Source organism: Tursiops truncatus, chromosome 12 (assembly GCF_011762595.2).
Source record: "Tursiops truncatus isolate mTurTru1 chromosome 12, mTurTru1.mat.Y, whole genome shotgun sequence".
Taxonomy (NCBI): Eukaryota; Metazoa; Chordata; class Mammalia; order Artiodactyla; family Delphinidae; genus Tursiops; species Tursiops truncatus.
Genome location: NC_047045.1, coordinates 42,547,383 through 42,572,340, shown reverse-complemented (window position 1 = coordinate 42,572,340; position 24,958 = coordinate 42,547,383). Strand labels below are relative to the sequence as shown.

The window sequence follows — 24,958 nt, the reverse complement described above, 5'->3', positions numbered from 1 at the left end:
AATCGTGTGTATAAGCTGCCTAACTCAGTCTGCCCTCATTCTCTCTTCTCTCCCTCCCTCCTCACCCTTTTTCTTCCATTATCTGTTTTTATCTACCTGTGAGTTCAGATTTGTAGTATCAGTCTATTTTCATCTAAATTTTTGCTTATTCTGTAAATTTGATTACTTTCAACTTTTGCTTACAAATTTGCTGATTATCCAACACTGGACAAGAAGGAGACTAGTTTAACTATCAAAATAATTGTATCCCTAATGGTTCTTTAAACATAACCTTTCCCCAGAAATAGGATAATCTGAGCAGTTAAGAGAAATGAATGAGTTTTCCCAAATACCCAAAAAACTAAACAAAAAACCCAGCATATTTGCTATGACAAGGGCTATAACCTTTTTTTTTTTTCCCTTTCACAATTAAATTCTAAAATCTGACTTGTCATAGATTCTTGAAGCATATAATGCCAAAAACACTCCTCTCCTTTAGGGTTTTTCCTTGCTCAAAGTAACCACATAAATATAATGATGGCCAGACATAGTTATGAGACATTTGATTGGTTAGAAACCATTAAAATCAGACTGCCAGTACATGCTTTGAGTTCCAAAACTTAGCATTTCCAAACAATTACTTTCGCGTTTTCTAAAGCAAATAATCTGCTACTTGACTGAGATATAGTGACCACATAGAAGAATATTTAAATATCTACTCCAGCATTTGCCAAAAAGCAGCATTCTTTTTTCAATTGCTTTTCTTTTTGCTCCTAGTGTGGTAAAGTTAAATTCTGGGAAATGGTTTACTAAAGGGAAGTTTAACCACAGATGTTTGTAATTCCAACTTAAGTTTCCCATCAAAGTCTTAATGAAATTCAGCTGCCAGGCAGTCAGCTCTGAATCTGAGTCTTTTTATCATGAGAAACTTGGGGAAAACAGCATTCTGAGGCTGACTGGTAGTGGGAAACTGTCCATATTCAAGCCCAAATCCTCTACATGACAGAAAAAAAAAATACACGAAGAAACAAATTCTCTTAAAAAAAAAAAAAAGGCGTGGGGGGTGGTCAAATGTACTTTAAGTAACATGTAATACGGCCCTCTTTTCACTTCCAGGAATTTCTTAGTTTGTGTGTTGTGTTTTGCTGGAGGCTAGAGATCTAGTGTTTACCTAAATGGAGTAAAGTATCAATGTTTATGACTCCATGAGAACCAATGAGTTGGAGAAATCCCATAACATTAACAGTTGCATTAACCCAAGCCCCTTGGAGACTAGAGCAGTGATCCATGCTGCATACTACAGCTAAAAGGATGCTTGAGCACAGTGCAGATTCTGTATATTAATATTTATTTGGAAATTATGCCTTCCATTACATGGAGTGGCATGATTACTTTAAAGGAAATCAAGATGTCTAGAGATCAAAGATGTCTTCACTAAAACTCACCTTGGACGTGACTGTTACATGCAACACTGTTGTCTGTTTACAAAGTGAACTGCAACACGGCACACTGCACTGAGCAGCTCTGTAAAGCCAAATGTCGACCCAAAGGAATGCATAATATAGACACAAGCAGAAGGCAAGATAAATGTCTAAAAAGCCTTGTACCGTGGGATGCCAGGGCTGTAGAACCATCTAGAATCACTGCAAGAGCCAGAGCACAAATTCAGGGTTTAAAATCATGGCTGGCTGCTTCTTCCACACGAAATTATTCCACAGTGCCTTTCAAGGTTCACAGCCACAGTGTGTATGTTTCCCTTTGATGATCAGTGATATAATTTGACAAGCTAAGTGTGCCCTAAGCGTAACCTCTCTTCCTGCCGATATGCCATGAGTCCTAGGAGCAGCGGAGCAGTTCTGTCATCTGTGATTCTGTTAATCCCCAGGTCACAGGTGAGGTGCTAAATGCCTGTTATCTGAAGACTGAACTGAGTCTGAATGCCTGGAGATGGGCCAGTGTTTCTTTGTGGTGAATGAATAACTGGCTCATTCTATATTGTTCCCTTGGAATTGCTGTCTGTCGTGATCAATGCCAGCAGACACCCTGAAATTCCTCTCATCAGGGACAAGCCCTGAAGCCTCTATTGCAGCACAGAATTCAGCATAGAGGAGACGTGTTTGAATGCGGAGCCAGTGGGTGGTTATTATTGGATGTATAACTCTATTGGACCTTGCACTGGGAACCATAAAATCAAAGGGATCATAGGATGTTAGATCTAGAAAGAGAGTTGAGAGATTCAAACCCTCTCATTTTGTAGGTAAGGAAGCTGGGTTTCAGAGGGGTTGGGGTGCTTCACTCAAGGACACAAAGTTCATTAGCAGCAGTGCCAGGAACTATGTCTTCTGACTTCCAGTCTTATTTTCTTTCAAATTATTTTAATCAACTGAATCATCCTTAGCTTTAGAACTGGGGATCATTAAGTAAAATATATATTTTTTAATAAAATATATATATGTATAAACACAGATATATATATATATATATATATATATATATATATATACACACACAGATATATCTTTAAGAGAAGAATTGTTTACTTCTAATATACTATCACTTTACTCTTCATTGTTTCTAGTTAACCTTAAGTTGAATTACCAGTAGGAGAGTCACCCAGAATTGAGTGGAGTGGGAAAAGCACTGAACCGTGAGTCTGGAACTAACTATTCTTGTTTATGGCCATGCCACTAACAGCCAGATCACCCTTACCAGTTAAAGGAACCTGGGTAAATCCCTTCACCTCCTGGGACAGCTTGAAAAGAACAAAACAAAATCAAGGTTACTTCAAGCAACCAAGTTCTATAACTGGCTAATAAATAGATCAAATTGTAAACTACTTAAAGGGGAGCTGACCTAAGGAACAGAATCACTCAGAGTCACAGCTGCTGTCCTAGTTAGAACCCCAAGATTTAGTATCCAGAACCTGAGGGAAACACAGGGTCCTGATCTGGTTAAGAGGGTTGGGTGGGGATGGTTTAAGAGTCCTTTTTCCTGCTTCCTTCAGGGTCAGAGCTGAGAATGGTTTGCAGGACAGAGCACTGGCCCAGCCACTGACAGGAGCCTTTCCAAGATGACACGCCCAGGAGGTTTCCCAGCCAGCATCCGGTGCAGACACCTAAGTGTGTCCAATGAATATTAATGGTCTCCCATGCCAGGGTTCCTGCTGCCATCTGCCCTCTCCAGACCCTTCAGGGTGACCCTAAGCATGAAGCTCCACATGGAAAAACAAGAAGGATGACAATGGATGAGATAAGGGACATGGGGACTTGTGTCCCTGAGTCTTCTAAAACTTAAGTGACATGTGACAGAGGGCCCAGAGAGGAGAATGTCTTTTCACTCTGCACAAAAGGAAGGAAGAGCCAGTGAGGGATTATTAATTCACTGTAAACATCAACTGAAATCACTGCATTATAGTAGACACAATAATGCCACCAACTAAGCCTTCATGACAAGGTAAAGAGGAAGCTTAATTTGATAGCCTGCTCTAGATTGAGCAGAATGCAACATTTGGAAGCAAATATTTTAAAGGACCTTTCTGGAAGTCAGAATCGCCAGTGTGTGAGGGGGCCTGCCCTGGGGGTGTGAATGACTGTGGGGAGGAGGGGTCGAAATCGTGGAGGCCCCAAATGTGGCCCAAGGACAGCGGCACCAGCAGCACATGGATCCGTACTGGGAATGCAGACTCCCAGGTCCCACTCCAGAATCAGCATTTTCACCAGATGCCCAGGTTGTTCACATGCACATTAAAGTATAAGAAGCACTAGTCTCTAAAATGCAGCTGGGCTTAGATTTTAATGGACTTCAGGAAATTGAGAATCCAGAAAAGGGAAGCATTTTTGACATAATTATAGAGAGGCCTATAAAATAAAACCAAATCATGGCTGCATGAGGCTAGTAAGAGAGCTCATAGGCCCACCGGGGTACTAGCCCCCGGCCTGGAAAGGTGCACTTTAGAATAAAAATCAAGCTTCAAAGAAAACTGCTGCTTCAAGGCATCTGGAGGAGCTGAGAAGGTAACATCACTTCCTGAAACCCTGGCCCACACGCAGCAGGTGTTCAGGAAGGGAATTTAAAGAAAGACATGAATAATAATAATATTTTTAATGTTTATTAAAATGCTTAGAGGATATCAAACAAACAGACAAAAAAGACAGACATGAAATGATAAGGAAGGTTTCCTACTCCCAGCACACACAGCCTAGAAACAGGACCACTGGAGATCTGTGTCCTTGAGGGGAAGGGAGCAGAGACGGGAAGAATTTACTCGTGGAACCTTCTTGGAAACAGGGCATTGCCAGACTCTTAGGAAATAGTGGGATTATAACGTTCTCTCTTGCTAACAAGGGAAGCTTTCTAATTCAGGACAGTGTGTCTTCGGGGAGTGAGGAGTGTGGTCTCTGGCCTAAACTAGAAAGAAACTTGATAAGAGATATGGAAGAGCTAGCTCTCCGGAATGAGAATTGCCAAGGCTAGCCCTCAAAATGGAACCTCTCTAGAGGGATTGAGATTTCCAGGAAAGTGCTGTTGAGACAGGGTCTCGGCCTCCTCCTGCATCAGCAGAGTCACCTCCATTCTCCTGGCCCCTTCCAGGTCTCCTTGATGCAGCCACAGCCCTGAGAGGGCCCCTTGTTATTCTGTAACAGCCTTACAGGACAGCTGTCACCCTTTTGATTTTAATGCCTAACCACCTGCTTAGCACTAGCTGTGTCCTAGGCATTGTTTGAGGTGCTCTATGTGTATTATTAATTTTGCTCATAAGCTAATGAGGAAGGCACTGCTATTAGCACTATTCTACACTTGAGGAAACTGAGTCATCTAGAAGTTGAGTAATTTACCCAAGATCACAGCTTAGGGAATCTGGCTCCAAGCTCTTAATCTCTGTCCTGTAAATGACCCTCTAATGTCTGTTTCTAAATCTCAGAGTGTCTTACAATAGCTCAGCTAACAAGGGTCCCCAGTATCATCCAGGAATGCCAGAGTGGTCTTAGAAGCTGATGAGTCTATTTAAAGAACATTTAAATTAGTGGTATGTTTATACTTTGACTTGTTTTTCAAGTTATAGAGTAAACTCACTCTATCATCTCAATAACAATAGGAGGTTCTTCTTTAGGCATAATAGGAATAAAGATTGACATAATATCTGAATGTATATGTATTTATGATCTTCAAATATGCTAAGCATTAGTCATTTCAGTGGAATCCTGAGTTTACATTAGGGACCTACAACTTAAAAGAACTTTATAGAAGGCTAAAGAAAGAACTTGAACTGTAGTAAAAGCAGGATCTCAGGGGAAATGATTAGACAAAGTATGTCAATCATAGGAAAACTGAATGAAGTCTTAGAAACTATTTATCTTTAAAAATTTTTCTTTATAAAGGAAAATATGGAAAGAAATGGAGTTTGGCAACTGAAAGGATTCAAGTCAGACCTAAAAGACACATAAGCTGTTAACTTCTTTCCTAGAAATTTTTTTTTAACCTTTGCTTTTCATTGCTTTTGTTATTTTTTTTTAACTTTAATTTTTTTTAACATCTTTATTGGGGTATAATTGCTTTACAATGGTGTGTTAGTTTCTGCTTTATAACAAAATGAATCAGTTATACATATACATATGTTCCCATATCCCTTCCCTCTTGCGTCTCCCTCCCTACCACCCTCCCTATCCCACCCCTCTAGGTGGTCACAAAGCACCGAGCTCATCTCCCTGTGCTATGCGGCTGCTTCCCACTAGCTATCTACCTTATGTTTGGTAGTGTATATATGTCCATGCCTCTCTCTCACTTTGTCACAGCTCACCCTTCCCCTGAGAAAACCATAATTCAAAAAGAGTCATGTACCGAAATGTTCATTGCAGCTCTATTTACAATAGCCCAGAGATGGAAACAACCTAAGTGCCCATCATCGGATGAATGGATAAAGAAGATGTGGCACATATATACAGTGGAATATTACTCAGCCATAAAAAGAAACGCAATTGAGCTATTTGTAATGAGGCGGATAGACCTAGAGTCTGTCATACAGAGTGAAGTAAGTCAGAAAGAGAAAGACAAACATCGTATGCTAATACATATATATGGAATTTAAGAAAAAAAAATGTCATGAAGAACCTAGCGGTAAGACAGGAATAAAGACACAGACCTACTAGAGAACGGACTTTCCTAGAAATTTTCAAGCACTATATAAAACAACATGTCTGAAATAAGTGAGTTATTCATTCAGCTCACAGTGATTAAGAGCTGAGAGGAACCAGGCAAGGCATCAGTGATTCTGTCTGGAACAAACCCAGGTAGCCTCCACCCTGCTGGACCAGGAGGATAGCTCTGCTAGCAGCAGTCACTTGTGGAGTCTGCTGTTAGCCTGGAAGAAAGGAAGGTCCCCCAGATAATCACGCCCAAGAATCTCTACTGCTTCTCCTATCCCTCTAGCTTCAGGTTTTGAAATGTTTTGCTTACTGTCTTAGTTTGCTAAGTCTGCCATAACGTTATACCACAAACTGGGAGATTTAAACAACAGAAATTTATTTTCTTACCTTTCTGGAGGCTAGAAGTCTGGAATCAAGGTGCCATCAGGCTTGGTTTCTGGTGAGAGCTCACTTCCTGGATTGTAGATGGCCGCCTTCTTTCTGAGTCCTCCCATGGCCTTTTTCCTGTGCACATGCAGAGAGAGAGAGAGAGAGATCTCATCCTCTTTTATAAAAACACCAGTTCTATCAGATTAAGGCCTTACCCTTACGATCTCACTTAACCTTTACTAGCCCCTTGTATGCCCTACCTCCAAATACACTCATATTAGGCACAGAACTTCAACATATGAATTGGGATGGGGGAGGGGTGTTAACTGAGTTGGTAACACCTACCAGGGGAAGCATGTAAGCAGTAACTCTTTTTTTAATTAGGCAAAGTAATGTATAATAGCAAAAGAGAGCTTCTGGTAAAATTAGTAGTGTTATCACTCTGTATTAACCTCAGCCAAAAGCAAAAACAAACACAAAAATTTCATTAGCATTTCATTTTGATTGTACATTTTTATGAATGTGTCACAATTAATTTTTATTAGATATTTTGAAATATGGAGAATAGTACATTCAGCCCTCTATTGCCATCTTGTATTCCTTAGGTGTTCAGGGACACTTGATTGATTACCATTAATGTTTTTATTCTCTTATTTTAAAAAGGTACCTACTACCTCAGCCAAGTTGCTTTGTATGATATAAACAGGAATAGAATCCAGTCAAAGAGATAAAACAAGTAAACAGTAGTGTAATACAACTAAATGTTATCAAAACTCTTGGAGGGTTTAGAAGGAATGTTCACTCCTGGTGGGAAGTTCACAAGTGCATTCATGGAAGAGGTGACATTTGAGTTGAATCCTTAAGATTGAGGAAAATTCAAGCTGAGGCGATAGGATAAGTAAAGTCAAAAGACACAGGGTTCTTCTGGAAAGGGATATAGTCCTAGTTGGTGCTACTGGATAACAGGGAGCCACTGAAGATTTCAGAGCAGAAAAGATGCTCAATGAGAATTCTTCATCAACATTAATCTGGACGTGGGCTATTGGATGGAGGATGCAGTAGGCAGCAGAGAGCCTGGAATCGGGGTAACTTATATCATGTATTGGTAATTGTCCAGGAACGAGTAAGAAGGGTCTAGATTTAGATGGTGGCCATGGTCTGGAAGGAAGAAAACAGACGCTGGGGTCATTGCAGAGATTCTATCAGATGACTTGCCCTGTTTTGGAGAGCAAGGATGACAGAGAAGTCAGAGGTGCTGCTGCTGTTTGGAGAAATGTATTACATCGTGGGAAAAAATCTTGGGTTCAAAGACCTTTTAACACAAGACCTACTAAATCAGTGGCTTTCAAGCTGAGGCTTCATGGAAATGCATTGCCTTGGGTATAACTTGGGGTGAGGGAGGCTGAGCAGCAAGAAGTGGGGGCTCTTCTTCCTTCAACCAGTGCATCTTTTTAATCTGTTTTATAGATGAATTCTACATGAGATTTCCCTGGGAAAAAAGGAATTCTCTGCCCTACAGTGTTTGAGAGCCATGGTGCTGGGGGCTTCCGAGTTGATATTCTAAATCATGACAGGTCTCCAAAATATTGCCCCAAATCTCATTCAAATCAGTGCTTCCTAGGCAGTTTCTCAGTGTTACATATACCTGCCTCTGGGCCAGTGCGTATTGCTGATTGCACAGAGCTGCTGGTGTTCTGAGCATCTCTGCTGCGGCTCCAAACACAAGCTAGAAATCACTGAACAACTGGTGCTCTCCTAAGAGATATTTTTATGCTTCCTGTTCCCTGTCTGAGGATATTTTTGGCCCTTTCCTAGGAAATTCCACTTTTGTCTCAGTTATTACCTGGGAGTGCTGAGGAAAAGGCAAAGGAGTTTTGGAAAGTTTTGGAGGGTGGTAGTGGGTTGAACCGATACCGGTATCTTTCAGTCCTCATAGGAACAGTCAGATGTTTGTATGGTTCTTATTTTTCTAAACCAATGGTTTCATCATTATTAACATCATCTTATCCTAAACCTAAACAGTTACTCACCTGCACTCTGACCTAAAAAGACAGCTCTTAGTCTTACTTTTCCCTCCCTCAACACTGGATTACACCCACCTTTGGTCCTTCATCTCCAAGGGCCAAAATGCTTCCACTATGAGTGTTATGTCTATTAAAAGGGAGAAAATAAACATCTAAAACCATATTTGATTTTTTTTATTTGAATGAGAAAAGTGACACCTTAAGCATTTCACAGTGTCATTAAGGCAAGTTGCCACTTATTTTATTTTGCTTTATGACATATATTCAGAACACTGAGAACTGATCTTCTGATAAATTAGGAAAGCTTCCTATATATCTCAACCCAAGTTTAAAGAGCACAGCTTTCAAAAAGCTCTTGACATTGGACAAATGTTACTTACAACTGAAAAATATTGGAATTTCCAATGACTACTAACTCAGTTGAAAAACAATGTTAATACTTTAAAGCTTCCATGAGGGGATATGGGGATATATGTATACATGTAGCTGATTCACTTTGTTATACAGCAGCAACTAACAACAATGGAAAGCAATAAAGATGTTTTTAAAAAAAGTACATTTTAAAAAAGTTAAATAAATAAAAATAAAGCTTCCATGATTTACAAGGTATATTCATACATATTTCCACCTTTATTCCTTTCAACTATATTACAAACCAGGCAGGCCACTGGTTATTAATCTAATTTATATAAATGTGGAGATGTTAAATACTTTGCCCAATGTTTCATAGCATGGAACCAGTATGAAACAGCAGGCAGCTTTATAGAATTCTAGACTGTTAGGATGGGAAGAGCCTAGAAAGCATCGTGCCACTAATATCATTGAAAGAGGAGGAAACTGGAGCCAGAAGTTAAGTCACTTCCTCGAGGTCCCACAACAAGTTTCTAGAACTGGAACCAGCCAAGTTTCCTGACTCTTAGAGCAGTCCTCTTGTCCTACTGAATGACAGCATGGATGCCATCACCAGAATAAATAATAGGGGTGAGGAACACCTGGTGATCTGTATGTTGGGATATTAAACAAGTTGGATCAGACAAGAGCATATCCACATGTACCTTCCTGTTATGACTTATGTCACCATCTGTGCCTTAGTCCTAAATAATTTAACTACTAAAATATTAATTCTCTTGACCTTTTGGTCAGCATATTTATCCCAATTTTGAATTTAATTTATAACCACACTATTCATACCTCTTCTTTCATTTGAAGGATTTTTGCTTTGTCCCCATATGGCTATTGACCCCTTAAATTATGCTTTCAGCACCCATACTTAAAAAGAAAGCTTTCAAGTGCACTAAGATTTCAGAATTTCCGGTTAGAGTTTCCTGATGGTCATATAAAAATAAACAACACATCCTGGATCTTAAAAGGAAGAAAGAAAATAAGATCAATTTCAAAAATGAACAATGACACTTTTGTTTTAAAACAATTGAAGAACAAAGTTTAAAAATTCCCAGACCACATTATGTCTGCTTTTCCCCCTGCACAGTCATCATTCAGGTTTCCACATGACTGTAAGAAACTTCCCTATCATGTAGCAAAACAATTATAACATGAGAAATTAATGAGGAAAATTAAATGTGTGCTGGCACCAAAGTGGTCTACTCTGGCAGTTGTACCCCGTTGTGACTGCCCCAACCTGCTTTAAAACAGTTCTGAGTTTCAGCATCTCCATTTTTATTTGTGGAGCTTTTTCACTGCTGATTTCAAAGTCAAGCCACCCCACTCTTGTAACAGCAAGTTTCTCAAAGGCAATCTACCAATTCCCAGCAGAACTGTAGTTAGTAAAATCCAGGGACTGCACCAGGAGTAGCATCTGCTTAGATGTGCCCTGAGTCTAATAGAGGATAAGAAATAAGGAAGATTTCGGGGGTTGGGGTAGCCCGCTGTGGTCAGCAAAATAAGAAGGTCTTTGGGAGGCAGAACAGTTCTAACCTGCTGCGCACTCAGTGGTTCACTTTCAGAATGGCAGGCACCATCATCCCTTGTTCTCTCCCGTGGTCTTGATGTGAGGAGGATGCTCAGTATGGTGAAAGTAATACCATATTTAAGGAAATATAAATATCTTTGTCAGATCAGAGTAATAATCTTTGGGGGAAAGGATAATACTCTTTGTACTGGGCTTAAAATCTCTGTGTTTTTTTAAAGGGCTGGGCTCTTCCTACTCTCAAACAGTATTGGTGATTATTTTGGCAGGTGAAGCACATTTTCCTTGTGACCTGTGTTTTGGGACCTGCAATATATCAAAATGTTCAGTGGAAATAAGCATTTTGTTGCTTTCTTTTCTGCAGAATATCTTTTTATCTGCTCTTCCATTCAGTTGTTTTGAAAGCTAACAAGTGTTGGACGCTTGTTTTAATTTTAAGACATTATATCATCATCTCAGATTATCTAAACTGTTTTGATTTTCCTTTGATTACGATCTCTCTTTTTGTAATCTGCTAACGTAAGTTCATCTAAAAAATGTGCTTTCTCCTCAAAGTCATAAGTCACCATGGATTTCCTTGGAACATAGTTCATATCGTCTAAGAAATTTACAAACTTTTTTTCTTTATATGCTATTCACTTGTTTTTTAACATATTTATTGAAGTATAATTGCTTTACAATGGGGTGTCAGTTTCTGCTGTACAACAAAGTGAATCAGATATACATATATCCCCATATCTCCTCCCTCTTGCGTCTCCCTCCCACCCTCCCTATTTCACCCCTCTAGGTGGTCACAAAGCACCGAGCTGATCTCCCTGTGCTATGTGGCTGCTTCCCACTAGCTATCTATTTTATATTTGGTAGTGTGTATATGTCAATGACACTCTCTCACTTCATCCCAGCTTACCCTTCCCCCTGCCCGTGTCCTCAAGTCCATTCTCTACGTCTGCATCTTTATTCCTGTCCTGCCAGTAGGTTCTTCAGAACCATTTTTCTTTTTTTTTACATTCCATATATATGGTTAACATACGGTATTTGTTTTTCTCCTTCTGACTTACTTCACTCTGTATGACAGACTCTAGGTCTATCCACCTCGCTACAAATAACTCAATTTCATTCCTTTTTATGGCTGAGTAATATTCCATTGTATATATGTGCCACATCTTCTTTATCCATGCATCTGTCAATGGACACTTAGGTTGCTTCCATGTCCTGGCTATTGTAAATAGAACTGGAGTGAACATTGTGGTACATGACTCTTTTTGAATTATGGTTTTCTCAGGGTATATGCCCAGTAGTGAGATTGCTGGGTCATATAGTAGTTCTATTTTTGGTTTTTTAAGGAACCTCCATACTGTTCTCCATAGTGACTGTATCAATTTACATTCCCACCAACAGTGGGAATGTAAACAGTGTCAGTTCCACACCCTCTCCAGCGTTTATTGTTTGTAGATTTTTTGAGGATCACCATTCTGACTGGTGTGAGGTGATACCTCTTCATAATTTTGATCTGCATTTCTCTAATGATTAGTGATATTGAGCATCCTTTCATGTGTTTCTTGGTAATATGTATATCTTCTTTAGAGAAATGTCTATTTAGGTCTTCTGCCCATTTTAGGATTGGGTTGTTTGTTTTTTTGATATGAGCTGCTTGCATATTTTGGAGATTAACCCTTTGCCTGTTGCTCCATTTGCAAACAGTTTCTCCCATTCTGAGGGCTGTCTTTTCATCCTGTTTATGGTTTCCTTTGCTGTGCAAAAGCTTTGAAGTTTCATTAGGTCCCATTTGTTTATTTTTGCTTTTATTTCCATTACCGTAGGAGTTGGATCAAAAAGTATGTTGCTGTGATTGATGTCATAGAATGTTCTGCCTATGTTTTCCTGTAAGAGTTTGATAGTGTCTGGCGTTACATTTAGGTCTTTAATCCATTTTGAGTTTATTTTTGTGTACGGTGTTAGGGAGTGTTCTAATTTCATTCTTTTACATGTAGCTGTCCAGTTTTCCCAGCACCACTTGTTGAAGAGGCTGTCTTTTCTCCATTGTATATCTTGCCTCCTTTATCAAAGCTAAGGTGACCACATGTGCGTGGGTTTATCTCTGAGCTTTCTATCTTGTTCCATTGATCTATATTTCTGTTTTTGTGCCAGTACCATACTGTCTTGATTACTGTAGCTTTGTAGTATAGTCTGAAGTCAGGGAGCCTGATTCCTCCAGCTCCGTTTTTCATTCTCAAGATTGCTTTGGCTATTCCGATGTCTTTTGTGTTTCCATACAAATTGTGAAATTTTTTGTTCTAGTTTTGTGAAAAATGCCATTGGTAGTTTGATATGGATTGCATTGAATCTGTAGATTGCTTTGGATAGCATAGTCATTTTCACAATGTTGATTCTTCCAATCCAAGAACATGGTATTTCTCTCCATCTGTTTGTATCACCTTAAATTTCTTTCATCAGTGTCTTATAGTTTTCTGAGTACAGGTCTTTTGTCTCCTTAGGTAGGTTTATTCCTAAGTATTTTATTCTTTTTGTTGCAATGGTAAATGGGAGTGTTTCCTTAATTTCTCTTCTGGATTTTTCATCACTGGTGTATAGGAATGCAAGAGACTTCTGTGCATGAATTTTGTATCCTGCTACTTTACCAAATTCATTGATTAGCTCTAGTAGTTTTCTGGTAGCATCTTTAGGATTCTCTATGTATAGTATCATGTCATCTGCAAACAGTGACAGCTTTACTTCTTTTCTGATTTGGATTCCTTTTATTTCCCTTTCTTCTCTGATTGCTGTGGCTAAAACTTCCAAAACTATGTTGAATAATAGTGGTGAGAGTGGACAACCTTGTCTTTTTCCTTAACTTAGAGGAAATTGTTTCAGTTTTTCACCATTGAGAACGATGTTGGCTGTGGGTTTGTCATATATGGCCTTTATTATGTTGAGGTAAGTTCCCTCTATGCCTACTTTCTGGAGGGTTTTTATCATAAATTGATGTTGAATTTTGTCAAAAGCTTTTCTGCATCTATTGAGATGCTCATATGGTTTTTCTCCTTCAGTTTGTTATTTTGGTTTATCACATTGATTGATTTGCATATACTGAAGAATCCTTGCATTCCTGGGATAAACGCCACTTGATCATGGTGTATGATCCTTTTAATGTGCTGTTGGATTCTGTTTGCTAGTATTTTTGTTGAGGATTTTTGTATGTATATTCATCAGTGATATTGGCCTGTAGTTTTCTTTGTGACATATTTGTCTGGTTTTGGTATCAGAGTGATGGTGGCCTCGTAGAATGAGTTGGGGAGTGTTCCTCCCTCTGCTATATTTTGGAAGAGTTTGAGAAGGATAGGTGTTAGCTCTTCTGTAAATGTTTGATAGAATTTGCCTGTGAATCCATTGGTCCTGGGCTTTTGTTTGTTAGAAGATTTTTAATCACAGTTTCAATTTCAGTGCTTGTGATTGGTCTGTTTATATTTTCTATTTCTTCCTGGTTCAGTCTTGGAAGGTTGTACTTTTCTAAGAATTTTTCCATTTCTTCCAGGTGGTCCATTTTATTGGCATAGAGTTGCTTGCAGTAATCTCTCATGATCCTTTGTATTTCTGCAGTGTCAGTTGTTACCTCTCCTTTTTCATTTCTAATTCTATTGATTTGAGTCTTCTCCCTTTTTTTCTTGATGAGTCTGGCTAATGGTTTATCAATTTTGTTTATCTTCTCAAAGAACCAGCTTTTAGTTTTATTGATCTTTGCTATTGTTTCCTTCATTTCTTTTTCATTTATTTCTGATTTGATTCTTATCATTTCTTTCCTTCTGCTAACTCTGGGGTTTTCTTTGTTCTTCTTTCTCTAATTGCTTTAGGTGTAAGGTTAGGTTATTTATCTGAGATGTTTCTTGTTTCTTAAGGTAGGATTGTATTGCTATAAGCTTCCCTCTTAGAACTGCTTTTGCTGCATTCCATAGGTTTTGGGACATGATATTTTCATTGTCATTTGTTTCTAGGCATTTTTAAATTTCCTTTTTGATTTCTTTAGTGATCTCTTGGTTATTTAGTAGTGTACTGTTTAGTCTTCATATGTTTGTATTTTTTTACAGACTTTTTCCTGTAATTGATACCTTGTCTCATAGCATTGTGGTCAGAAAAGATACTTGACACTATTTCAATTTTCTTAAATTTACCAAGGCTTGATTTGTGACCCAAGATATGATCTATCCTGGAGAATGTTTCATGAGCACTTGAGAAGAAAGTGTATTCTGTTGTTTCTGGATGGAATGTCCTATAAATATCAATTAAGTCCTTTTTTTAAAAGGAGAAAAAAATGAAAAAGCAGTTGAAGCTTTAAATGAGGGTAGATTTTTGCTCTATTTCAGCTGTTCAGTGACTGGGCTATTGACAGGAGAGTATTAAAAACCAAGTGCACCAGGTTCTTGCTTTAATTATTGATAGATTCTCAGTCAATTCAATCAATCTCGTAGCTACCGAGAGAGCCACACAACCAAGTATTCCTATTACCATTCTTTTGCTCATCTCACTTTGGGTAAAATGCATTAGCAGAATGAATGAGGATAAAAAAATATTCTCTTCTTACAGTTGAATGGCATTATCCCTATGCATAAATTATAACTTGGAAATTATTGTCAATTCCAAACTCCTAACTTTTAAGCCACATGATAGTCGCTTATGGGATCCTGGTGACCACAAAGAACTAATGAGGCTTCTAGGCATATCTAACACTTAGTTCAGGGATTAGGGCATGCCTCCAGTATTATCTACAATATGGGGACAGAGAGTGGTATCTCTGTGTTAGTATACTGTAAGCCAGAATGTTGCTGAAGATGTCACATGAGTTTAATCGCTGATATTAAACTAATCCTTCCAAAAAAGATCACAGAAAGTAGGAAAAAAGTCAGTCCATCTGGTGCCTTTTATTGAAGTAGATTACGGAGCGGGGGGGAGGATGCCTAGTTTGAGCAATAAAACAAAAGGACTATAAGTTTGAGTCTCTCTGCCTTATGGGAAGTGACTAAAAAATGCCCTGTTTTCCAGCCTTTAGGCTTCAGCCTTCTCCTTGAAGAAAACCGTGCAAAAATGCCACCTCCTCTGAAGAACCATTCTTGATCCATCCCCCACCCCCATGTTAAAAGTAATTTCCCCTTCCTCTTTACTCTCTCAGCATTTCTCTGTACCTCTCCTATACTATGATTCTTAGCACTTTCTACCATATATTATAGTAATTTACATATGCACCTTAAATGCCCCCACTAAACTCCTGGAGGCCAGCAGTGTCTGTGATTCATCTTCTGATTCCCCAAATTGACTGGCCAAGTGCCTTCAGTATAATACTTGCTCAAGAAAATAGTCATGCATTCCTTATTTGTTGAATGCCTGCTTTGTGCCACACCCTAAACTGGGCCGTGGGTAAACAGTGCTACATGAAACAGAGAGACAGAATGAATAAATGACCATACCAAATACTGAAAGCCAGAACGGTGCTGATTTTTCTGTTTGTGGCATGTGTCCATTCTGACAAAATCCTGTCATATACCTCTGATGAACAAGTCAGCATTCAGCTTGACATCAATAATGAACCATGACATCCCTAGGCTGTTCATTCCAGGAGCTGTGTGCTACGGGCGAGAATGCCTTTTAAGCTAAAAGCTTTGTCTTTCCCACTGTATATGGAAAAATTGACTATGCACTTTCATGGAGAAGGCCTAGCTAAGAAATGTTTATATTGGACCAAGCCCCATCTCTAAATCTGGGCTTGTTGCTGAATGGTATTTTGTTTCCTTGGATCAGGGAAGGGGTCTGGAAACATCTGTAACTAAAGTATTGTTTTAAAAGCAGCACAATTTTTCCCCCTCAAATTACCGATAACAAAATTACTTTAAATCAAACATTCTCAGCCTTCCTCATCCATTTCCTTTCATAAATGTGTATTATTTTGCTGTCATTAAAAACAGCAGTGCAGAGAATAGATCTATAGCACTTAAGGCATTGCCATCTCCTTTGCAGTCATTTTCTTTTCACTTTGTGTACTTTACCTTCACTTTTATAAACATGGTTTAACACAGTAAGTATCTGGATCAAAACAGTAATTTGGGCGCAAAATTTAAAAGCTATAAACAGATAATGTCAGGTTGTAAAGTGATTCTGAAACTACCCTTCAAAATTTTTACTAAAAGGAAAATGTGCAGGTTATTTATGCCATTTATCAACGTAAAATTGAATGAAATAAAGATTTAAATAGTATTTTACCAAAATCATAAAATAAAATTTTAGGGGAGGGAAGTTAGGGAGGAAAATTATAGGAAACAATCCCAAATAACATGAAAAGAATGGAAATTCTGTACCAACTTTGAATCTCATTCATGTTCTAAAAATAATAGAACTTAGGAACAGTTCATGATATTGTAGTTAAAATTTTGTTCATATAGATTTACCACTTGTTGGAAAAGTTTTTCTGTTATTGTTGTTTTAATTAGCTCCCCAAATTGAGGAGCTAAATGTTCAGGATGATAACTCATTTGCGTTGCTTTCTGTAAGCAGTTGGTGTTTGATATATTTATTTATGAACTGTTTGAAAATGGCCCTGTCATCAGAGACCCTGAACAGACCACCACTCTGAAATACTTCAGTTGTGGCCAGAAGATTCATTCTCCTGAGCCTTTTAGGTGCTTGACACATTGTAGAGATGTAAAATGTTTGTTTAATGAATTCTACTGCTCCCATTTTACAAATAAGAACACTTGGTGTAAGAGCTCACTGTCATTTGCCTCATAAAATTTGTCTTATAAAATATATCAAAATATATCAATATATAAAATATATCAAAACTTACAATCCTAAGTTTTGAACCAGTCACAAACCCTCTGTGGGATCTAGCCTCTCTCAGTGTTGAAGGGCAATGGTGTTAGTTTCATGGCCCAGTCAAAATTGTAGTGATGGTATTTTATTAGTACAATTTATAGGTCATAGTTCTCCTGTTAGGTGGGTCAAGCTGTCATACATTCTGCCCAACCAGACATCTGCTTCTGATTCATAAGGGAAACACCTGCATAACCGCTGCTGTATGTTACACAAAGGGGCATCCTTTCCCAAGGCCCATTGTCAGATCCCTCAAATGAAACAAGAGAGGTGTCAGGGATACAGCTGGATGTCATACAACCGGCTTCTAATAAGAGTTGACTTCTCTAATGAGTAATTACATTATTTGCTTCACAGTCTATTTCTATCTGCACTAAACAGAAACTGCTAAAACTTGAAACACTAGCTATAAATTATTATATTTAAATTACAAACAATTGCCATATGCCAAATCTAGTAATTACAGAGGGCCGACGGACAAGGTTTCCCATCTCAGCTGAGCCACACAGAGCAAACCTGAGCAAGATTTAAAAAGTGTTCCCCCCTCACCTGCCCCCACTTCTCCATCCCATCCCACCCCCCTCCCTCACCCTCGTGCCTGGGGAGTGGTAGTCAGAGCTCTGGATGATGATGGCACTCACCCGTGAAATGAGGGCGATGGTACTACTGGAATAACTTTAATGAGATTCTTGATAAATCTGATAACCATGAGCAGAGTTGACCTTTATCCCAGATAAGCCTGGGAAAGGCAGAAGTGGACAGTGTGGGCCTGTTTGCAGCCCCAGAACAGCCCCCACCATTCTTAACATCACTTTTTTCATCATCATCAAGAAGTGTGGTTTAGTGGAAGGTGCACTAAGGGTGGCATTAACTTGCTCTATGTGCGTGACTTTAGGTGAGTCCCTTACTTTTCTCGGTTGCAGTTTTCCAAACTTTAAATAAGAGGTTAGATGAAGGAACAACTAAGATCCTCGGCAGCTCTGGAATCCTGTGATCCTATAATACCAATGTATGTACAGTACCATACATTCACTACATACTCATTAAGCACCTGCTGTGCAGGGCACTGAGGATACAGTGACAAAACAGATAAATCCAGATTCTGTTCTCTGGAAGCTAAGTCTTCTGAGGAAGAAAGACAATGAACCAGTAACTTCAGGGGTCATTGCTGAGCTGGGTTCCATAAAGGAAGACTTATAGCTTACTGAAAAGCTACCAGTTAAAACAGACACGTCCAAAAGGAAGGGAGGAAACTAACAGCTATTGAACCCCTTCTCTACCCTTCCATTGGACTTTAACTGCACAATATTAGTTGATACTCACAACCACTCTAAGAGATAATATGGTGATCACTCCCATTTTTTTCAGAAAGAGAAACTGACACCTAGCGTTAAATAAGCCAGGCCAGGTTACCCAGTAGTAGAACTGGAACTGGAATCAAGACCTCATGCTTTCCACTGCTCCCAGTTGTCTCCAGAGGATGCCACTATAAGGAATTATGGCTCCTGTAAGAAACAGACTGTAGTGCACCACATCAGTGCACATAAGAGATAAAACAGTGATGTCTAGAAGCTGGTGGTATCCTCAATGGAAGCATATATGGAGAAGAAATTGATTCATTCACTCAACAAATATGTACAAAACTGAATGGCTGCCAGGTATATGGTTGACAGATGGGGACTTGAACATGGATATACATGTGTGCACTTCTTAAAATGGCAAAGAATAGATTTTCAACATATTCTGACAATTTTGGGTGCAAATTCTAAAGAAAAACTACCTAAACAGATGTGCTACAGAGTGTGGGGCGGAGGTGCGGGGGGAGGATTTGTAAGCTGTTGGAAGAACAAGGGATAAAAAGAGGGACAGAGAGAATACATTCGAAAAGAAAATTTCCCCCTACCTATGAAATGCTCTTAATATTCTTGATTTAACAATTAACTGACTGCAATTATACTGAGAAACCTATCAAAACTGATACTTGAAAGGGATCCCATCCTTGAATACAAACTCGTTATCTATTTAGATTCCCTAAAAATATGCTCCATCAACTGAACAGGGGAAATATGTCACTTTTCCCAGATTGTTATAAATTATGAAAGAAGAGTCCAAACATGTGAAGTTCAATCCATCTTTAGATGGTGCAGCTTCAGCCTCTAGATGAATAGAAGTCAAGTCGCTAGCTCTTTTCAGTGCATTACTGGCTATTCCAAACATATTTCTTGTAAGAAGCACTTATATCCATGTTCCTTCCTGACCGTGGCCCCTAATGGACCCACTTAAAAATCTGTTATAACCCTAAAATTAATATTTAGGATGATTACAGCTAAAAAAGACCTTTCCACTTCAACAGAGAATTGTTATCTCCCAAGAGTTGATTAAATGTATATGAAACTTTAAGCTGAGTTCAGGATGTTGGAGGAGATCATGGGTGTGGTTATGGTTTTGCTTGTTTTCAGAGGCTTATGCCTGAGGAAGGCTGAAGAATAGGGCTCTCTAAGGCAAAAAACGTGAAGGAGATGCACTGCTCTCCACCAACAAAGCAAGGAGTGGGGCCACAAGGAAGATGTGATTAAAAAACAGCTGGATATAGATAAACAAGGTCCTACTACATAGCACAGGGAATTATATTTAATACCCTGTAAACCATAATGGAAAGGGATATGAAAAAGCATACATATATGTGTGTGTGTATGTATGTATAACTGAATCACTTTGCTGTACATCAGAAACACAACATTGTAAATCAACTCTACTTCCAAAACAAAATAACTGGATATAAATAATCCTAAACTTTTAGCCTAGTTCTAGCTCAATACACACAGTCACCGTAATTTCTGGTATCACATTTAATGATTTTCTAACAAAATCTGACTTTGCTTCTGTTTTAGTGTTCAAAACCATCCTAATTAGTAAATTAACATTTTTTAATGAGCCTTCAAAGATTTGGTAAAGGCTATTTGATTCTTTGAAAGCGGCCTTGGCCTGGACTGTCTGAGAAAGTCAATCAGATGTCATTTTCTACATCTACTTCAAATGGAGACCATTTGAATCATCCCCAGATAAAGAGCTAGCAGGTCAATTATTTCATACTGCTGCTTGAGTACCTTCTCCTGCCACACCCCTGGGAATGAGGGTGTGTTGCTTACTCTCCACTTGCCCACTTATATTCCCCCCAGACCCTAGCTGTGCCTGCCTACCCACCTTGCTCTGCCTCCAGAGGCAGACCCCTGAAGACTCCTCACTCAGGCTCCCCTGCTGAGTCAGAAGGGAGAGTAGAGAGGTGGGGCAGTTCTGCCCTGCTCCCTCTCTGCCTCACCATTGCCTCTTGGGCAGAAGCTGTGACTCCCCATGCCTGCGGGTCCAATAGCAGCCTCTCCTTCACAGCTCTGGCCTCTCTGTAAGAGGCCAGAGTAAGAGCTTTCTCTGTTCCTTGGGCCCTAGGGGTGCTAGGCCTCTGTTCCCACGGCCTCTCCATTCCTTGCTGCATTAACCTCCCCACGCGTCTGTAAACCATCCATCCATTCTCATGTCTTCCTTCTCTTCACTTGAATCCTCTAAAGTGACTTCTGTTTCCTACTGGGCTCCTGACTGACTGATTGACTAAATCAATGACAAGCCCTCTTTCAAAATTCATGGCCTTTTCCATTTCCTTTCTAGTGGGGGAACCCTTTCCAAAAGTACCTCCTGCAATTAGCTGTTGTAATTTACAAATTATTTTAGTTTCGTGTAAAGGAATAATGGAGAAGAGAATATACCCCCAAAAAACTAACCAAGTATAAGAACATAATCTTAAATTCTGTAAGGCAGCTTCATTTCGTTTGAATCACTGCACAGTCTTTTCCCGTTCCCCTTTTTCAGCTCCAGGCCAGCTGGAGAGGGCAACCTTTAGCTGAGTTTGTGGCTAAACATGTTCTGCCAGTTTAAAGCCAGAGATGCTTGGGGTTCCCACTATTGGCTGTCTTGGTCCCTGAGGAGGCAGGAGTCTGAGTTTGGACTCCAACTCCTCTCTTAGAACAGAAAACTAGCCTGTAAACCATCTCACATGGATTTTCACATTTTAGTTTCTCAGTCATTGGAAAATGGGAGTATTGTGCACTATTTTGAGACTCTTTTACCTCTGCCTTAAATTAGTAAGCCCCAACTAGAATAAATAAGCACCCTAAAAGTCCTCCAGATTGCACAGGTAGCCTAGGACACGTAGCTTTACTGATAGAATAAATTAAGTAGTGGAAATCAAATTAAGCAGTCATTTGAACATTTTAGAAGAACCTAAAAGCTGGTGTATGTTTTAACTGAGACACGTATACAGACACGTGAAAGGCTTCCACGTGGGATGAGGTAGCTACTAGCTGTACGATGAAAAACAAAGGAAGAACAAATTAAGTAAGGAATGTTCCTCTGCTTATTTTTTTTAACTGTGTAGAATGATACTGGTACATAAAATGAATAACAAGGAAGTTAGGGAAATTATACACAAGCAGCTGAATCTATTGTTATGACCACATTAGTCACTTCCTAGAGATGATGTTTTAGAGACCTTACCAGGTCTAGACATGGAAATCCAATAGCCAGCCAACCTACGTGGGATCTTTTGTCTTTCTTTCTTTCCTTCCTTCCTCCCTCCCCTCCCCTCCTTCCTTCCTCCCTTTCTTTCATTTTTTCTTTCTTTCTTTCTTTCTCTTTTTCTTTCTTTTTTTCTTTCTTTTCTTTCTTTCTTTCTCTTTCTCTCTCTCTTTCTCCCTTCCCTTTCTTCCTCTTTCTCTTCCTTTCTTTTTCTTTTTCTTTCTTTCTTTTTTTCTCTCTTTCTTTCTTTTTCTTTCTCATGAGTATTTGTATCCCCTCCATGTATCTTAAGAAATAAAATGTTGCCAATATAGTTAAGCCCATATATCCTCAATCTCATTCCTCTGCTTTACCCTTAAAAGGCCTGATTTCTTAGGTTCCCATTTATTTCTTTTACTTTTCTTTATATGCATGCAGCCCTACACAGTGTATAACACAAAATTATTTTGCATGTTTTAAAATACAATATAAATATCATACTGTTTCTATACTGCAGCTTGCTTTTTTCCTTAATATTATTTTTTAAAGATCATTCATGATTGGAGATCTTCACTTGTGAGATTTGCCAAATTTCTCTCCAAAGTTTTTACATGATTTTCCCCCTCTTGGTTCGTTCTTTCCAGGTTCAAATCCATTTTTTCAACTAACATTTTCAGTATCTACTTGCTATTTGTTAATCATTCTGATAGGTGATAAGGATACAAAGATGAATAAGACACTCCCTGTTCTCAAGGAGCTCACAGTGATTTCAGGGAGGCTAGAGTGTAGATTAAAACTTGCAATAGCATGTTCCATGTGCTCTAATGAGGTGTGTGCAGAGTGCCACGTGAACGCAGAGGAAGAGCAACTGAGTCTGAGACTGAGGAAAGGATTCATAGGTGATGGTGAGGAGTAAGGCACCCCAAGACCCTTTGTGCAGTACATGCAAAGTCAAGTTGGTCAAGAGAATGGTATGTTGGGGGAGGAGGGAAACATGTAGTTTAATTAGAGCAGAGGGAGCTGAGGTTGAACCTGAAGAGATAGTTAGGATTTTACTGTGAAATAGGAGGCTTGTATGTCATGCTAAAGAATTTTACTTACTCATGTATGCAATGAATGAAGAGCCACTGGGAGGTTTGAAGCAGAAAAGCAGTATGATAAGGTCTTTAAAAATTAATTCTGGTAATAAAGAATGGACTGGAAGGGAGAAAGCCTGGTGACCAAGAGAGTAGAGTAAACGTAATTATGATAATCCAGGAGAGAAACGCCAAGATTCTGACCTAAACAGTGGTATTAGGAACAAGGAGGAAGAGTCATCTTGGTAAATATCTCAGAGAAAGAGTGCAAACTCTATGAGGCAACAGTATACAAAGGGTGATAGGAGGTGGGATCAGTCTTACTCAGGTGGAGGCAATAAGGGGTGCATTGTGTACAGAGAATTTTAAAACAATAATAAAACTTACTAAACCACAGTCTGCTTTTTATTAGCACCGTGTGCCAGCAATTCTAAATAATGTCCATGACAAAATTCTCCTCCCTGAGAAATCTTTTGTTGTCTAAGTTCTAAGCAGTCGCTGTGGTAACTGTTGAGTTTTAATAATATAACAAATACGTAAGCTTCAACTTAGCACATTCCAGTTACTTAACCTTGATAAACATGGTATTCTACACAGAAGTTAATTTGGAGAACATCCAGTCCTATTGTCCACGTAGATAGAGATATTCATTTAGAGAGTAAATTTATAACAGATCAGAATTGTGTACGGTCGTTTCTAACTTGAGACTCTAACCTCTGTGATACTTCATTTACCTCCATTTAAACCATAGATTTGAAATAAACAATGATAGCAAAGTGCTTGTAAAAAGGAAGAGATAAAACGTGAGTTCTTAAACTTTGTCATTCTATATGCAAACCATTCTCTGATCCTTGCAGAGTTCACTCTTTTGGAAGCATTTCCAAAAACTACATTAATGCAAAATACATTCATGTGATTTAAAAGCATTAATCCATTACTTTTTCCCTTTATGTTCCATAATCTTTATAATTAACTGAGATATAAAGAAAAAAATAGATTGGGGAGAGAATATTATAAGGTCAGTGTGGGATACATTTAACTCCATGTGCCTATAGAGCTGGAGAAGGACTTGTCTAACAAGTACTTGGAAACAAGAGTGTGGACTAAAAGAGTGAGATCCGGGTTATGTAGAGCGTTTGGGGAGTTACCAGAATATAAATGGAGGCTGAAACTGTGGCAGAGGTTGACCTCACCCAGCAAGAGTGTGTTGATAAAAAAGAGGGATACAGAGGTTATCTTGGGGTACACCTACAACACAGGGGCAGCAGAGGAAGAGGAACAACCTACCTTCCTTCCCCCCAAATGCTCCCCCCACAGATACTGAGAAAGAGAGGCAGGAGAAAAACCTAAAGTGGGAGTTGTCCTGCAGAGAGAAGAGAGAATTTCAAGGAGGGAATTTCAAAAATATTAAGTACTGGAATAAGAACAAGTAACACTGGAAAAGCAAAGCCACAAAGACATCACCCGACAGCTTTGTCAGGGCAGTTTCAGTGGCACCATGGAGACAGAAACTGGATGATGGATAGAGGCATAGGTTGGCATGAAGGAAGTGGAGCCAGTGCGATTGAGTTCTCACTCACCAAGCCTGGCTGGGCAAGAATGGAGGAAAATGAAAAAGAGGCAGAGCTGAAGGAAGGTGTTCTTAGAATCTGAACCTGGGGGAAGAAGTCAGAGCTTATCCAACACAAGACCCAGCACTTAACTGTACTCTGCTTCTCCTCATCCCTGTGGGTGCAAAGAGGTGGGTGGCATGTGAGGGAGGGAGGCTAGGTGATGAGACAGAGCCTGCTGGCCACAGGTGTGTAAGCCCCAGAGCACGGATAGAGGGCTAGTCTTTCCTAACAACAAGAGAAGCACTACCTCCTCTGAGGTGGGCAGAGGACATCAGGATGAGTCAAGATAAAGACAAATTTTGAGAAAGAGAAGAGAGATAGATAGTATGAGATTTTCTACCCAATGACCTCCATTTTCTCATCAAAAGAGGGAAGATTATCTCCTGAGAATAAATGGGTAGAGTAGAGATTTGGGATGCATTTCTCC

The 24,958-nt window shown here is 39.2% G+C and overlaps 1 protein-coding gene and 1 long non-coding RNA gene across 6 annotated transcripts in view; one reads left to right on the top strand and one right to left on the bottom strand.

Annotated features, from left to right (window-relative positions):
• The window catches only part of LOC141276013 (uncharacterized), an 83,933-nt gene extending 73,346 nt beyond the window's left edge, over nt 1-10,587 (bottom strand). Inside the window, exons 1-2 of the long non-coding RNA XR_012324786.1 lie at nt 10,451-10,587; nt 6,510-6,626 (exon numbers count right to left, since the gene is read on the bottom strand). This is a non-coding gene — a long non-coding RNA (uncharacterized lncRNA). The remainder of the gene's footprint in view (nt 1-6,509; nt 6,627-10,450) is intronic.
• Nucleotides 1-24,958, top strand: part of LAMA4 (laminin subunit alpha 4) — a 150,615-nt gene that overhangs the window by 6,525 nt on the left and 119,132 nt on the right. The gene's annotated exons all lie outside the window — the stretch shown is intronic.